The 16,021-nt window shown below is 43.6% G+C and overlaps 1 protein-coding gene across 3 annotated transcripts in view; it reads right to left on the reverse strand.

Annotated features, from left to right (window-relative positions):
* Nucleotides 1–16,021, reverse strand: part of LOC126284041 (bifunctional heparan sulfate N-deacetylase/N-sulfotransferase) — a 1,095,215-nt gene that overhangs the window by 1,032,886 nt on the left and 46,308 nt on the right. The window lies entirely within an intron of this gene.

A 16,021-nucleotide genomic window follows, 5' to 3' on the forward strand; every position in this document is an offset into this window, starting at 1 on the left:
ACTGAGAAGATGCGATAGGTCTAACAAATGAGACTGCTTACACTGGGTTGTACGTCCTCTTCTGGAGTATCGCTGTGTGGTGTGGGGTCTTCATCAGATAGGATCAACGGAGGACATCGAAAAAGCTCAAAGAAGGACATACTAGAGCGGCAGAGGGGAGAGAGCGCCACCTATATGATACTTGAAATGGGGTGGCAATCATTAAAAGAAAGGAGTTTTTCGTTGAGGCAGGATCTTTTCACAAAATTTCGATCACCAACTTTCTCCTGCGGATGAGAAATTATTATGCTGGACATCACCTGCACACGGATAGATGATCATCGTAACAAAATAAGACAAATCAGGCAAGACGCTAAGTGTTTGTTTTTCCAGCGCGCTGTTCGAGAGTGTAACGGTAGAGAAAGGGCTTAAATGTAGTTCGATGCACCCGCTGCCAGGCACTTAATTGTGAGTTGCAGAGCAGTCACATAGATGTAGATCTTTGCTATCTGAATTCTTTATTTTGCCCGTTCAGAAAACGTTCTACCTGGAAATTGCTCCGTCGTCATTGTAGAAACTCTATCCATGAAATGGCTTCTTCGTCTGAGAAGAGATGAAAAACTCATCTGGCTTGGCCTTATGCATCTGCGACATTTCCGCTGATTGCCTGTGACCAGTCGCGAAATCCAGTGGGCGACTGACTAGCTTTGGCGAGTTCAAAATATTGTGAGAGAGAGACGTCATTCGGTTTCTTCACATATATCGACTTAGACGTTTTTTCATTTCTGCTAACTCCAGCGATCTAGCAGTTGTAGTGTCAAAATTGCGTTGCAGCTTTTTAACGCAACTAGGGTTCCCTTCACATCGGATATCTTGTTATTGGGTTCACACCGCCACCCGAAGTGCAATCGGACTTCTTCTTTGTACCATCTATACTTGCTTCACACAGTCGAAGAGGAAGAGTGGACGTGCTGGAAGATCAAAAAGTAGAAAGACTCCATCACACAGTGAAAGTAAATTATGTTCTACTCCAGTTTCAAAAGAACTTCAAATACTCATCGAAAATTGGGATAAAATAGTATTACCTAAAAATATCAGCACTCGGTACTGCCACTCAGATATTGATATATTGTTGAATAAAATATCGCCGATATACACTGAAGCGGCAAAGAAGCTGGTATAGGCATGCGTACTCAAATACAGACAGAATACGGCGCTACGCTCGACAACGCCTATATAAGACAAAAAGTGTCTGACGCAGTTGTTAGATCGGTACAGCTGCTACACTGACAGATTATCAAGATTTAAGTGAGTGTGAACGTGGTGTTATAGTAGGTGCACGAACAGTGGGACATAGCGGCTCAGAGGTAGCGATGACGTGGGGATTTTCCCGTTCGACCATTTCGTGAGTGTACTGTGAATATCAGGAGGCTCGCCCGTGTCGAATTCGCTAAATCCTTCCCAGATTCATTTAGTACTGCAGTGTTGCATTTTTCGGTCGGCAAAACTCTTTTCAGTCCGGCAGAATCGTGGCGGCAGCGTTGTTTACCATTCGGCATTTTTTTATGGTCTACATCTACATCTACATCCATACTCCGCAAGCCACCTGACGGTGTGTGGCGGAGGGTACCCTGAGTACCTCTATCGGTTCTCCCTTCTATTCCAGTCTCGTATTGTACGTGGAAAGAAGGATTGTCGGTATGCTTCTGTGTGGGCTCTAATCTCTCTGATTTTATCCTCATGGTCTCTTCGCGAGATATACGTAGGAGGGAGCAATATACTGCTTGACTCTTCGGTGAAGGTATGTTCTCCAATCTTTAACAAAAGCCCGTACCGAGCTACTGAGCGTCTCTCCTGCAGAGTCTTCCACTGGAGTTTATCTATCATCTCCGTAACGCTTTCGCAATTACTAAATGATCCTGTAACGAAGCGCGCTGCTCTCCGTTGGATCTTCTCTGTCTCTTCTATCAACCCTACCTGGTGCGGATCCCACACTGCTGAGCAGTATTCAAGCATTCGGCGAACAAGCGTACTGTAACCTACTTCCTTTGTTGTCGGATTGCATTTCCTTAGGATTCTTCCAATGAATCTCAGTCTGGCATCTGCTTTACCGACGATCAACTTTATATGATCATTCCATTTTAAATCACTCCTAATGCGTACTCCCAGATAATTTATGGAATTAACTGCTTCCAGTTGCTGACCTGCTATTTTGTAGCTAAATGATAAGGGACCTATCTTTCTATGTATTCGCATCACATTACACTTGTCTACATTGAGATTCAATTGCCATTCCGTGCACCATGCGTCAATTCGCTGCAGATCCTCCTGCATTTCAGTACAATTTTCCATTGTTGCAACCTCTCGATACACCACAGCATCATCTGCAAAAAGCCTCAGTGAACTTCCGATGTCATCCACCAGGTCATTTATGTATATTGTGAATAGCAACGGTCCTATGACACTCCCCTGCGGCACACCTGAAATCACTCTTACTTCGGAAGACTTCTCTCCATTGAGAATGACATGCTGCGTTCTGTTATCTAGGAACTCCTCAATCCAATCACACAATTTATCTGATAGTCCGTATGCTCTTACTTTGTTCATTAAACGACTGTGGGGAGCTGTGTGAAACGCCTTGCGGAAGTCAAGAAACACGGCATCTACCTGTGAACCCGTGTCTAAGGCCCTCTGAGTCTCGTGGACGAATAGCGCGAGCTGGGTTTCACACGACCGTCTTTTTCGAAACCCATGCTGATTCCTACAGAGTAGATTTCAAGTCTCCAGAAAAGACATTATACTCGAACATAATACGTGTTCCAAAACTCTACAACTGATCGACGTTAGAGATATAGGTCTATAGTTCTGCACATCTGTTCGACGTCCCTTCTTGAAAACGGGGATGACCTGTGGCCTTTTCCAATCCTTTGGAACGCTTCGCTCTTCTATAGACCTACGGTACACCGCTGCAAGAAGGGGGGCAAGTTCCTTCGCGTACTCTGTGTAAAATCGAACTGGTATTCCATCAGGACCAGCGGCCTTTCCTCTTTTGAGCGATTTTAATTGTTTCTCTATCCCTCTGTCGTCTACTTCGATATCTACCATTTTGTCAACTGTGCGACAATCTAGAGAAGGAAGCACAGTGCAGTCTTCCTCTGTGAAACAGCTTTGGAAGAAGACATTTAGTAATTCGACCTTTAGTCTGTCATCCTCTGTTTCAGTACCATTTTGGTCACAGAGTGTCACCGCTTTGACATAGGACCAAAATTTCTTAGGATTTTCTGCCAAGTCAGTACATGGAAGACATTCACAGCTCCAGTCGCCGTTTGCACAAAAGAGCCAGTCCACTGATCTATCGTTCCAATCGTTAAAAGTGAATGGGAATGACAGAAGAGAGGGATGACAATTGTCAATAAATATTATGCAGTCGCATAAATTACGGGTACTGAAAATCTGGTGTGAGACGATGTTACAATTCTGTGCAGAAATAATTTAAAGTTTTAGTTGGCAATGAAAGAGCAAAAAATTACAGTGGTCGTCAGACGGGATTCATTGTTCAGTACATCATCAAGAAGCACACTGTGCTAAATTTGCGGGCATGCAGCAAATCAAGCAATTGGTGGCATCATTACCAAATTTCTGAAGTCACACACATTCCTCCACTGTCATCTGCGACTGTTTTCGATGGAATTGAACTAAGAACGCTGGTCAAGTAAAGGGCGTGCCTCGATTGAGTTTTAGATATACACAGTTGAATTTCTCAAATAAAAAGGAGTGCAGGAACGAAAATTAGACCTCGCTTTTTAAGTTGGCTTGACTGCCACAGTAAGGCACTGCAAAGTGAAAAAGAACTTCTTTCTGATTTGATGGAGACGCATTTACAGAGAAAATCACGTAGGTGGCATCCATCGCTTCCACGCCACCCACATCATCATCATAGATACCATTAGGCATATGGACGCCAGCGTGGCAGCTCAAGTCAGCTCTCAAACGGATCGCCTTAGAGGCGGGTCGTAAGTTTGACACTAGCGTCGTTGGATGCCGTTTCCGGATTTTGGTTCTGCACAAAAATTTTTCCTTAAGATATCCTCTACAGTTTTCTATAAGTTTGCCAGTACGTTTAGTTGCATCCTACATGTCAAATCATGTAGATTCACTGGAATGACATGAACAGATTAATATGGATAAACTCTGTGAATATGCACTGACGTGAAATGTGACTAGCAGGAAACAGTCGGAAACGAATATAAACAGTATACTGATTATGTTGTGACTAAAACAATTTTGCCAGACTGCAACTCGAATCAGGGCTTCCTACTGTTCGTGAGTAGTTGTACTATTCACTTATTTTCTTTCTTTATGTATCCCATTTTGTTTTGGAGAACAAGTCCAACAGTAACAGATTCTTTCGACCAAAAACATTTGTCATATCAGAGGACCGATGAGTTAAACACTGAAAACGAATCCGAGGAACGATTCACTTCATTACGGGATACTGACATCGTCCCTCAATAAATACCAGTGTGAGCCTATGGATACTCGTGAGTACGTAATGTACGAGTATCGAAAGCCAGTGACGAAATCAAAGACAAAATTCGACTTTACAGTGCGACTGAAGATTTGCAAAAAATGGTTCAAATGGCTCTGAGCACTATGGGACTTAACATCTATGGTCATCAGCCCCCTAGAACTTAGATCTACTTAAACCTAACTAACCTAAGGACATCACACAACACCCAGCCATCACGAGGCAGAGAAAATCCCTGACTCAGCCGGGAATCGAACCCTGGAACCCGGGCGTGGGAAGCGAGAACGCTACCGCACGACCACGAGATGCGGGCTCCCGTTTCTTCGTTCTGTATCCCGTTGTCCTGCAAAATATTCAATCGGACGCCGAATATCTCGTTTTCTCGTGATCAATAGCAACCTAATCTTTTTTGCTTCAATTTGTGTTTTTATTTATTTTTACGTCGATTTAATGTCACGTACATAGTTTTTAAACATTTTCTTGAGTCTTGCTTTGTCCTGAACGCAAAGATGGAATAAAGAATCATTATTTTGGTCACGGGATGAGACGAGATGTGAACTGAAGATTTTTCGTCATCATACTGAGTGCCAGTGACTTATGCGTGAGCTTCGTGATTCATATCGATAATTTGCTACTGCAGAAATGACAGACGGATGTAACAAGTTTTCGTTAGGCCTATCAATGTTCCGTTGCATTTGTAGTTACGAAGTACTTTGCGGTAGATGCAACCGGCACAATGTCTTCGGACTGGTGCAAACAACAATAAGAAATAGCCAGCAGTTTCAACACTGGTTTCGGAAAGCTTGATTTGGTGCACTCCATTATTTGTTGTTTGCTGTGGGTGAAACTAACTCATGGCCGTTAATATGGCGACAAGAAAGTGTTCTTTCTCGAAAATTATGAAATAGGAGTTCCATTTCTTGAAGGAAACCACGAGTACAAAGATAGAATATTCGTTGTGTCGTTCAGTTCAAAATGGTTCAAATGGCTCTGAGCACTATGGGACTTAACTTCTGAGGTCATCAGTCCCCTAGAACGTAGAACACTTAAACCTAACTAACCCAAGGACGTCACACACGTCCATGTCCGAGGCAGGATTCGAACCTGCGTCCGTAGCGGTCGTGCGGTTCCAGACTCTAGCGGCTAGAACCTCTCGGCCACACTGGCCGGCTGTGTCGTTCCGTCCTTTCCGTTGAACCTGGAGGACGTGCCGATATAACACAGCACATAAATAAAAAGAAGCATCTGTTGGCAGTTTCTGCGAGAGCATAAATTTCTTTGAAGGTACGAGTGAAGTACAAACAGAGGAAGATAAACGTATCGTTGCGGAAGAATGGCTGTTTGCGTTCCATACCGCAAGACACAGTCGCTCTTTCCGCTCAATGGACTGCACGGGTCTTCTCGTCAGAGACTTATTTGAGAAAGAAGAAACGCTAGTCGATTTTAGTGAAAGGTTTGTCGCCTACGCAATGCACGAAGTTCAGTCAGACCTTAAAGATGCTAAGTATACGTCTGTGATGGCTGGATGGCTGCTGCATCAAATCACAAAAGCTTAAAGCTAATGCCGATTCTAGCTAGATATTTCATTCCTATAGAAGTGCTCAGTGCAAAGTAATCTGTCTTCAGAACACTGGTGGAGAAACGGCAGAAGCATTAGCTAGCTATTCTGGATATTTTAAAAAAGCAAAATGTAGTTCACAAGATTGTTGCGTTTTGTGCAGATAACAGTAATCCAAGTTTGGTGGACACAAGGGGGCAGGAACGATTATTCCAAACTGTACAGTGTTTTCAAGATGAACATTTGAGGCATCGGCTGCGCAGGCCATGTGGCACACGATGGAGTTCAAACACATGCAGATCATCTTCCCACTGACATACAAACAATAGTTAATAAATTTTTTCAATATTTGTACGTTTACACTGTGAGTGTGGAGGAACTGAAATCATTCTGTGATTTCGTTAATGCTGAATACAAGAGAGTTTAGGTAGTATTAAAATTAGATGGTTGTCATGGTCGCCGGGAGGAACAACACTTACTGACATGTATGAAATCTTATTTTCTGTCTCAGGACAGGTGTCCTCAGCTACAGAGTCGACTGAGGACTTAGAGCTGGTTAAAGAAAAAAAATCACTGGCAGTAACTTGAGTAAATTTCAAACTTCAGTTACTTCTTTAATTTTTATTAACTTGGAAAAGGAAGGTATTTTCACTCAGTTCAAACACAAGACGATCACCAATTTACATTATTACACATTTGTGACTAATTTAGGAAAGTGGACTTCTCCATTTAGACCTCTGAAATCATTTCATTGTATAATACCGAGAAAGTCTGTTTCTTGTGCTCAACTTTTAAATTGTCTGAAAATTCTTAAGACAGCAGATTCAGGTGCAACATTTCAGACAAATGAAGATGTATTGTTTGATGAGATAGGATGCGTGAACGACATCCTATCCAAGAAACTTGAGGACTTGGGAAAAACCTAATTTGGGAACAAAATAACAGATGGTGTGATGTACTTATACACTTAAAAGTACAGGTACTTCTTGTAAAAATATATAGACGCTTGTGGATCTTGCTCTTGCTGTAACAGACGCAAATGTTGTTGTGGAAAGCATATTTTTAATTGTAAATTCTCTTTGGATTGATGAGAAAACTCGTTTTTCCACTGACGCTGTTGAAGCTATTCTAATAGTTAAGACTCATTGTCAAGACATTACCTGCAGGAAATTCTACAACCTACTATTAACCAATTCAAAGCTTTTGAAAGGTACTAGCTCTTCTGATAAGAACAAAGTTGGATCAGTGTAACTAAACAGTCTACGGATTTTTGATGTTTACATTAGTGTTCATTTGTTAGAAACCATTTTATCAATTTCTCAATATTTTGAATTACAATAATCGGTTCTTTGAAAAGCAATAAATTATTAGTGATGCAGTGCCATTACACGCATGTTTCGAAGTGTCTTGTAAAAATATATGCATTATTTTTAAACTTTAGTTTATATTTATTTTAATAAAGCGACGCAATCATAGATGTAGAATATTTTATTTTTGTCTAGTGTCCCGCTTTGTCTCGTTTTTATCGCAATTTTTCACGTGGAAAATCTGGTCACCCTATACTGAGCTACAATAATAGCGACGACTTATTTTCCTTCTTTCTTCCTCCCTCCTCATCACCTTTCAAATATATTTTACGAGTACAGTTAAAAAACGCAGCTGCAACATAATTTTTTAAAAAAAAGGTATAGTCGCTGCAACTGTGACGTTTCAGTAATGACTTTGTTGGCAGCTCATTGTATAGCGTAGGCGGACTGTAAACATAAATTTGCCTTTTCGGATCTAATATCGTGCTTCTTTAAATCCATATTTATTGACAGTTGGAAATGTAAATGAACGAATAGTGAATCATACGTTTTAATAAAATTAAATCTTTATTTTCAAAAACTACTGGTATGAAAAAGAGAACTCAAAATAAATTAAAATTGGGTACAAAAACGCGAAATATCAGATAGATAATCAAATACTTTTTTATTTCTGCATTTCGCACTCATTAAATTTTATTTTCATGCAACGAGTATTTGCAAATACAAAGAGGTAATTTTTAGTCAAAAATTATTATTCCATGTTTGGTAATCAACATTTCCATTTCTAAATAGATATGGAATTTACAAAGGTTAAAAAGTGATATTTGAACTCACCACTTAATCATTACAACCAGGCTACGCTCGGGTTGAGTTATCGATTAGTTCGTTACTAAAATGCAATTCTTTTATACTTAACAGCGCTCACAAATCTTTTACTTTCAAAAGGCTTTGCTTCGAGTTTTTGTAAAATTGAAAGCAAGAAAAAAAATCGAAGAGGGCAAGTTCGTGAGTTGCCCCTCCGCAAGTTCAGATTTTGCCTGCCGACCGGTACACCAGTAAAGCACACTGGTGATCACGCAGCTTATTACTGTTGGTGGGACTCGACTTACTAAAACAGCCTCCATGACACTGCCTTGTGGTTCACACCAGTGGGTAGGAAAACACGATCACAGCGACAAATCAAACGGGAATCTATGAAACAGGCATAACTCAAACCCTGGGCATACGATAAATTCACCATAAAACAGTAAAAAGACTCTTTGGTAGAAAAATGAAACGAGAAAACGGACAGTAGTTACAAATGTGTAAGGCGGGCCGAGATTAGGACGCGGGTGCATCTTTCCCGGGTGGTGAATTAGAAATTCCGCTAGCCACGTGCCACTTCTAAACTTAGTTCCCAACTCGTCTTCGAGAAAGAGAGATGTCGTTTCCAGTTTTGAGCCGCAATGGTGAGTTCACGGTCCCACGTAACTTTCAACCGTACCATTGCAGTCTTCATCTTAAATTTGACAACAGTTCTTTTCGAAGTTGAAATGGCTCTGAGCACTATGGGACTCAACTTCTAAGGTCATCAGTCCCCTAGAACTTAGAACTACTTGAGCCTAACTAACCTAAGGACATCACACACATTCATGCCCGAGGCAGGATTCGAACCTGCGACCGCAGCGGTCGCGCCGTTCCAGACTGTAGCGCCTAGAGCCGCACGGCCACCGCGGCCGGCAATTTTCTACATCTACATACATACTTCGCAATCCACGATACGGTGGCGGAGGGTACCTCGTACCACAACTAGCATTTTCTCTCCCTGTTCCACTCCCAAACAGAACGAGGGAAAAATGACTGCCTATATGCCTCTGTGCGACCCCTAATCTCCCTTATCCTTGTGGTCTTTCCGGCAGTAAAATTGTACTGCATCAAATGCTGGTTCTCTAAATTTCTTCAGTAGCGATTCACGGAAAGAACGCCTCCTTCCCTCCAGAGACTCACACCCGAGCTCCTGAAGCATTTCCGTAACTCTCGCATGATGATCAAACCTACCAGTAACTAATCTAGCGGCCCGCGTCTGAACTACTTCTATGTCCTCCCTCAATCCGACTTGATAGGGGTCACAAACGCTCGAACAGTACTCAAGAATAGGTCGTATTAGTGTTTTATAAGCGGTCTCCTTTACAGATGAACCACATCTTCCCAAAATTCTACCAATGAACCGAAGACGACTATCTGCCTTCCCCACAACTGCCATTACGTGCTTGTCCCACTTCGTATCGCTCTGCAATGTTACGCCCAAATATTTAATCGATGTGACTGTGTCAAGCGCTACACTACTAATGGAGTATTCAAACATTACGGGATTCCTTTTCCTATTCATTAATTTACATTTATCTATATTTAGAGTTAGCTGCCATTCTTTACACCAATCACAAATCCTGTCCAAGTCATCTTTTGTCCTCCTACAGTCACTCAACGATGATACCTCCCCTTACACCACAGCATCATCAGCAAACAGCCGCACATTGCTATCCACCCTATCCAACAGATCATTTATGTAAGACAGAAAACAACAGCGGACCTACCACACTTCCCTGGCGCACTCCAGATGATATCCTCACCTCCGATGAACACTCACCATCGAGGACAACGTACTGGGTTCTATTACTTAAGACGTCTTCGAGCCACTCACGTATTTGGGAACCAATCCGATATGCTCGTACCTTAGTTAGGAGTCTGCAGTGGGGCACAGAGTCAAACGCTTTCCGCAAGTCAAGGAATATGGCATCCGTCTGATACCCTTCATCCATGGTTCGCAAGATATCATGTGAAAAAAGGGCGAGTTGCGTTTCGCAGGAGCGATGCTTTCTAAAGCCGTGCTGATGCATGGACAGCAACTTCTCTGTCTCAAGGAAATTCTTTATATTCGAACTGAGAATATTTTCGAGAATACTGCAACAAACCGGTGTTAAGGATATTGGTCGATAATTTTGAGGATCCGTCCTTCTACCCTTCTTATATACCGGCGTCACCTGCGCTTTTTTCCAGTCGCTCGGGACTTAACACGTTGGGCAAGAGATTCGCGATTGTTCTTGTTGTTGCAGTCTTCAGTCCGAAGATTAGTTTGATGCAACTCTCTCCTGTCCTAGCCTCTCGATTTCTGCATAACTAGTACAATCTACATCCATTTGAAGCTGTTCAGCATAGTCAAGGCTTGGTGTCTCAATGATTTTCACACACCAAACTTCCCTCCGTTAACAAACTGATGATTCCTTGATGACTAACGATGTGTCTTATCAACCAATCCCTTCCATTAATCAATTTTTGTCATAAATTTCTGTTTACCCAATTCGATTCACTATCTGAACAGTTATACTACCTACCCTTGCAATCTTCAGCATTCTTCTACAGCACCGCATTTCAGAAGGTTCTATTTTCTTCTTGTCTGAACTGTCTATCGCCCTCCGAAATATTTTACCCAAAATTCATCATTAAGTCATAGAACAGAGCTCCACGGCTGCAGCTTCCCGTTGCTTACAGCCGCTTGAAAGGCCAGACCAGTCAGTCGTCCAGACTGCTGGGCGGGAAGGCTGCTACCCCTCTGGCGTCTACACAGATAAACAGCCAATCATAGTAACTACTTGCTCACTGTCCAAACTTGGTCTGTCTTCTCGCTAAGTTTTTCATCAAACAAAAGAAAGGACTGTCTATTCTTCTGGGAGGGTAAAACAAAAGTCATTTAATAACTTTGGTAATTTGACTTAGACTTGTCAAGAAATAGCAATAACCCGTACTTGAATATTAATATTTCTCTTCTGAACCCAAGTTATCAAGGACGTTGTCTTTCTTGGATATCAATTCGTGGAACTGTCAGTGGGTCAATTTTAAATTACACAGCAACATCATCATTTTTTTTAATTTGTGTCAGACTGCAGTTTATTGCGTTCCTTTGCCCATTAGGCTTTTATGAAGGAGAACATTCTTTCGATGTTTAGCATTATGGCCCGTAGTTGCGAAGCAGTATTCTGCGAATTTCAATAATTCCGAATAAAAACTCTCCCGTCAGCACTTGTGTGTCTCAATACGGGTAAGTGCGACGCGCGAGCATGATTGGGAGGCGGAGGGAAGGGGGCACGGGGAGGGGGGATTGGCATCCAGTATAAACGTAAATTATAATTTTTTTTGGTTCATTTCGCAAAATCCCTACATTAACTGATCATTAATAAACGACTGAAAACACCCAATTGACTATTTCTATTTAAAATGTGTAGCCCACTTTTAGGGCAAAATTTCCGCCCAAAATATAACGTCGAACGCGGGTTTTCTACACTGTCTAGTCACAGTAGCGGTACCACTTGTCAAAAGCCCGAGTTACCACCTCCTGCAGCGCGTACCACTGCGAGACTCGCAGGACGAGAGTCGGAGAAGTGCTGCAAGGCACCGACTGGGGTGTGCAGCCACGCTGAATCCAGTGGCATGGCCACATGCGCTACGTTTCTCGGATGAGGATCCACGGCGAGAACAACCTGACCAAAATGGCCCCACATATTCACGCTTGGATTCAAATGCGGGAAGTTTGGTAGCCATGGGGGTACGCTAAACTCATTCTTGTGCTCTGTAAACTGTGTAACACATTGAACTGTCCTGTCGGTAGATGCCATCGTGCCGAGGAAAAACCAACTGCATGCAAGGTTTGACATGGCCCTCAAGGATAGGTACATGTCTCTGATGATCCACTGTGTTTTCCAGAATGACGATATCACCCAGGGAACGTCATGAAAATATTCTCCAGACCATAAAACTCTATCCTCTGGCCTGGATCCTTCCAACTACTGTTGCACAGTGTTTGCTTTCAGTCCAATGGTCATAAAACGTGATTCATCAAATGGTTCAAATGGCTCTGAGCACTATGGGACTTAACTTCTGAGGTCATCAGGCCCCTGGAACTTACTACTTAAACCTAACTAACCTCAGGACATCACACGCACACCCATGCCCGAGGCAGGATTCGAACCTGCGACCGCAGCGGTCGCGCGTTTCCAGACTGTAGCCCCTAGAACCGCTCGGCCACCCCGGCCGGCGTTGTTCATCGCATGGGTGCTAGAACCGGGCACCTTCTGCATAGGTCCATATGCAGCAACGTTTGCAAAATGGACTTTGAGGAGATACTGTTGGTAGTCCCTTGCTTCACCTGGGCGCTTAATTGCTCAACAGTTGTCTATTCACCCGTACACGTCTCTGCAGCCATCGTCACACCTGTCATCTATAATCAGCCTGCACCACAATTGTCTTGCTACCTGTTTTGGATAGCGCCTTTTTGCCACGAGCAATATAGTTTAGCCACGGTGTCATGCAACCAGTTTACATACTTAGCCGTGTCGGAAATTCTTCCACCCTTGGCCAGAAAGCCAATGATGGTGCCCTTCTGGACGTCAGATAAATCGCTCTGTTTCCGCATTACAACAACGACTGCACTGTTTCTCCGCATGCCCCGACACGCTTTCCATACCCTCCAGTGCTAGCGCTGCCACCAGGCGTCTGTGAGTGGTTACTGCATACTGACATCTAACACATGCGGTGGTCACATCAATGTCACTCGACAGTGTACTTTTGGACCTGGCGTTTCTGCACAGGTAATCCTCCGTCGTGGTTTGTCCATACGCTACGGCTAGTTGCATCATTGGGGAATGCGACCACCACACCTCAGCAAGATTCACGTATCACAGGGTTGCTTTACGAGGTATAAATTTTATTATTTGGAGGTAACAAGGTTATTTCAGTCAATGCTCACATGAACTGCGGAGCAGCAACACTGGTTACTTTGAACCTGTATTGCCTCGAATCGTTCCTTTTCTTACGATAAGAGCAAAATTCCTCAACCTCCTCGGATTTTTCATCGCAGTGGAGGAACTGTGGGCACAGAACGCAAAGCGAGAAAGGTTCTCCTGCAGTGTTATCGAGGTGGTGAGAGCTGGCTGGCGTTGCGCTGCCCCCAGCTGGCTGGAGACAGCACAGGCATACAGGCAGACGGTGAGAACTAGCTAGTGGTGAGAGCTGGCTGGCACCGTGTTGCCTCGCAGGTGGCTGCTGACAGCACAGACATAGAGGCAGACAGTGAGAGCTGGCTAGTGGTGAGAGCTGGCTGGCACCGTGTTGTCTCGCAGGTGGCTGCTGACAGCACAGACATAGAGGCAGACAGTGAGAGCTGGCTAGTGGTGAGAGCTGGCTGGCACCGTGTTGCCTCGCAGCTGGCTGCTGACAGCACAGACATACTGGCAGACAGTGAGAGCTGGCTAGTGGTGAGATGCTGGCTGTCAGTGAGAGCTGGCTGGCGCTGCACTGCCTCCTAGCCGGCTGCTGACAGCGCCGGCATTCGGGCAGGCCCGTCCCTGGACGTCATCTGTCCACCAGGAGGCGGCCCGGAGGAAAGGCCGAACAGTCGGGAGCTGTGAGACAGTGAGGATTGCATGCACTGCACGCTTCATGCCATCAGTGTCTGTACAGCTGCGCATCACGTTATTACCAGCGTCTCCTGGTAAGTCTAACTAACACTGCTTTCTAAGGCAAATTTCTCCAAAATGAAACAAACTACTCTCAAAAAACCAGCTACAATATTTAGATATTATATACAGAACGCGCTTTTTAACTGGAGTTATAAAGAATGGAAGAACATGAAAAGAGGACTGTAGTGTGCAATACCCCCCGTGGTAGCATAGCTCTGTAACCACGAGTCTGTAGGAAGTTGTTCGAGAGACTGACTGGTCATTCCTTTCCACTCGAGACTGCGGATCAACTTAGTGAAGCGAGGCTTATGACTCCTCCCTGTATGTTCTGTGCCGTTTTCTCGCCGATCTAGTCCCTCGCAATAGTTCTTGTAGTGCTACTGGATTCATTCCGGGATGGAAACAGTCTGCATCTGTGGCTGTATGTAGAATGCGGGTAGCTAATTTGCTTTCAATGAATTCCGGGATACCACTAATGCATTTATTGACAATCACTGTAAAACAGTTAACAATGACGCCGATAAACATAAAGAACTTCAAAATTACGTGAAACTGAGAGAACGGCTCGTGCAGGAATCAGGTCTGGACTGCATTCGAATGCCGACTCCAGGTCCGCAGACGCAGACTGCCTAGCTCGTCGCGCAACACAATTCTTCAGTACACTTCGTGTAACTTCGTACACTGTCGGCAGAATAATTATTTTTGTTTCCTGATGTGAGTAGTTAACTACATACTGGGCCAGTAGAAGCAAAACTTTAATGACTGTTAAGCTCCCTCTAGCAATTAACACTCTCAAGGCGGCTTTCAATAATTAACATTCGATAGTGAAAAGGTTTTACCTTCGCGCGTGAACGCTGGTGCATCCCTGCCCTGAGTAGGACCAACTCTTCGGATTACACGCGGTTCCTCACAGCACTGGTAGCCAAGTGTAGGTGAACTGCTCCTTTGTCGTCGCCACAGTACCCTACAGTGCTGCTCCAGAAAACGAGTTACGCAGTTAACCGAAGCGTCCCAAGGTAACGTTAAAATCAGCGCACAAAAAGTGGTCCAAAATAATAATGTTAAAATCAGATGATTAAATGTTGTCCAGAACAAGGGGAATGTCGTAAGTTCAGAAGAGAGAAAGAAAAGTTTGTAGCCTACACAGAATGTTGTACGGGGTACTCATAGAGCTTTGTAGTGTAACTATGTGCTTATGTCGTATGCAATTTGTGTTTTGATCAATTTCTGCTAATGCTATAATTACTGCGAAAAGGGGGTAGTTAGAAATTTTCATGGGAATTGGTGGCTAAGTTTTGGTGATTTTTTATAAGTCAAGCCCGCGGTATATATGCGTGTTTAGCAAGCACAGAGGTGCGTCCGTTACGATTCCCAAGATTCGGTTTTGCAAACGCTGGACCTTCTTTAGGTTTATATCGGAAGCCATGCTCCAAACTTCCAATCTCTAGAGGACGGCGGGGAGGATGGCGGTCTTGCAGAGAAGAAGTCTGGCTCTGATTGTGAGGCCGTTGCCTTTCAGTAAACGATGGAGTTTTAGTACGTGAAATTTACTCGATATTGCGAATATGGACAACCATCAGCTGTGCCATCCATTATGTATACTGTGTGTGAGAAAAGCAATGTGACTGAAGCACTTTGACCGATTTGGCAATGCTGTGTTGCTCTATTTGTGTAGACCGGTGTGTTCCTCTCTTCCAAATGTTCAGTACGATTTTCAGCTCTGTACAGGCATCACATGATTTTTGAGAACGTCATCAGTGAAGCTGTGGTTTTGTTGTGTGTTACTTAAAGAGAACAGCGGAACTGAAAGCAACAGCACGCCATCAAGTTTTACATTAAACTTGGAAAATCCACTAGTTTGACAGGCTTATGGGGAAGATTTCTTCATCTAGAGCACACGTTTTTCGAAGGCACAAATCTTTTTTGGGTGGCAGCGAACCAGACGATGATGAACCTCGTTTAGCTTCAAACGAAACGTCGAACGTGTGCGTGCTCTTGTGAGATTATCCCGACGTTTAGCAATAAGGATGATGGGTCACCTGTTGAAAAATTCTGTCCTTACATCAAATTTTGACCAAAGTTTTGCACATGCACACAGGTGGACGATGCATCGTGACAACGTCCCATGCCACATGGCCAGTTCCATCACGGAATTTTT

Source organism: Schistocerca gregaria, chromosome 8 (genome assembly GCF_023897955.1).
Source record: "Schistocerca gregaria isolate iqSchGreg1 chromosome 8, iqSchGreg1.2, whole genome shotgun sequence".
NCBI classification, from domain to species: Eukaryota; Metazoa; Arthropoda; class Insecta; order Orthoptera; family Acrididae; genus Schistocerca; species Schistocerca gregaria.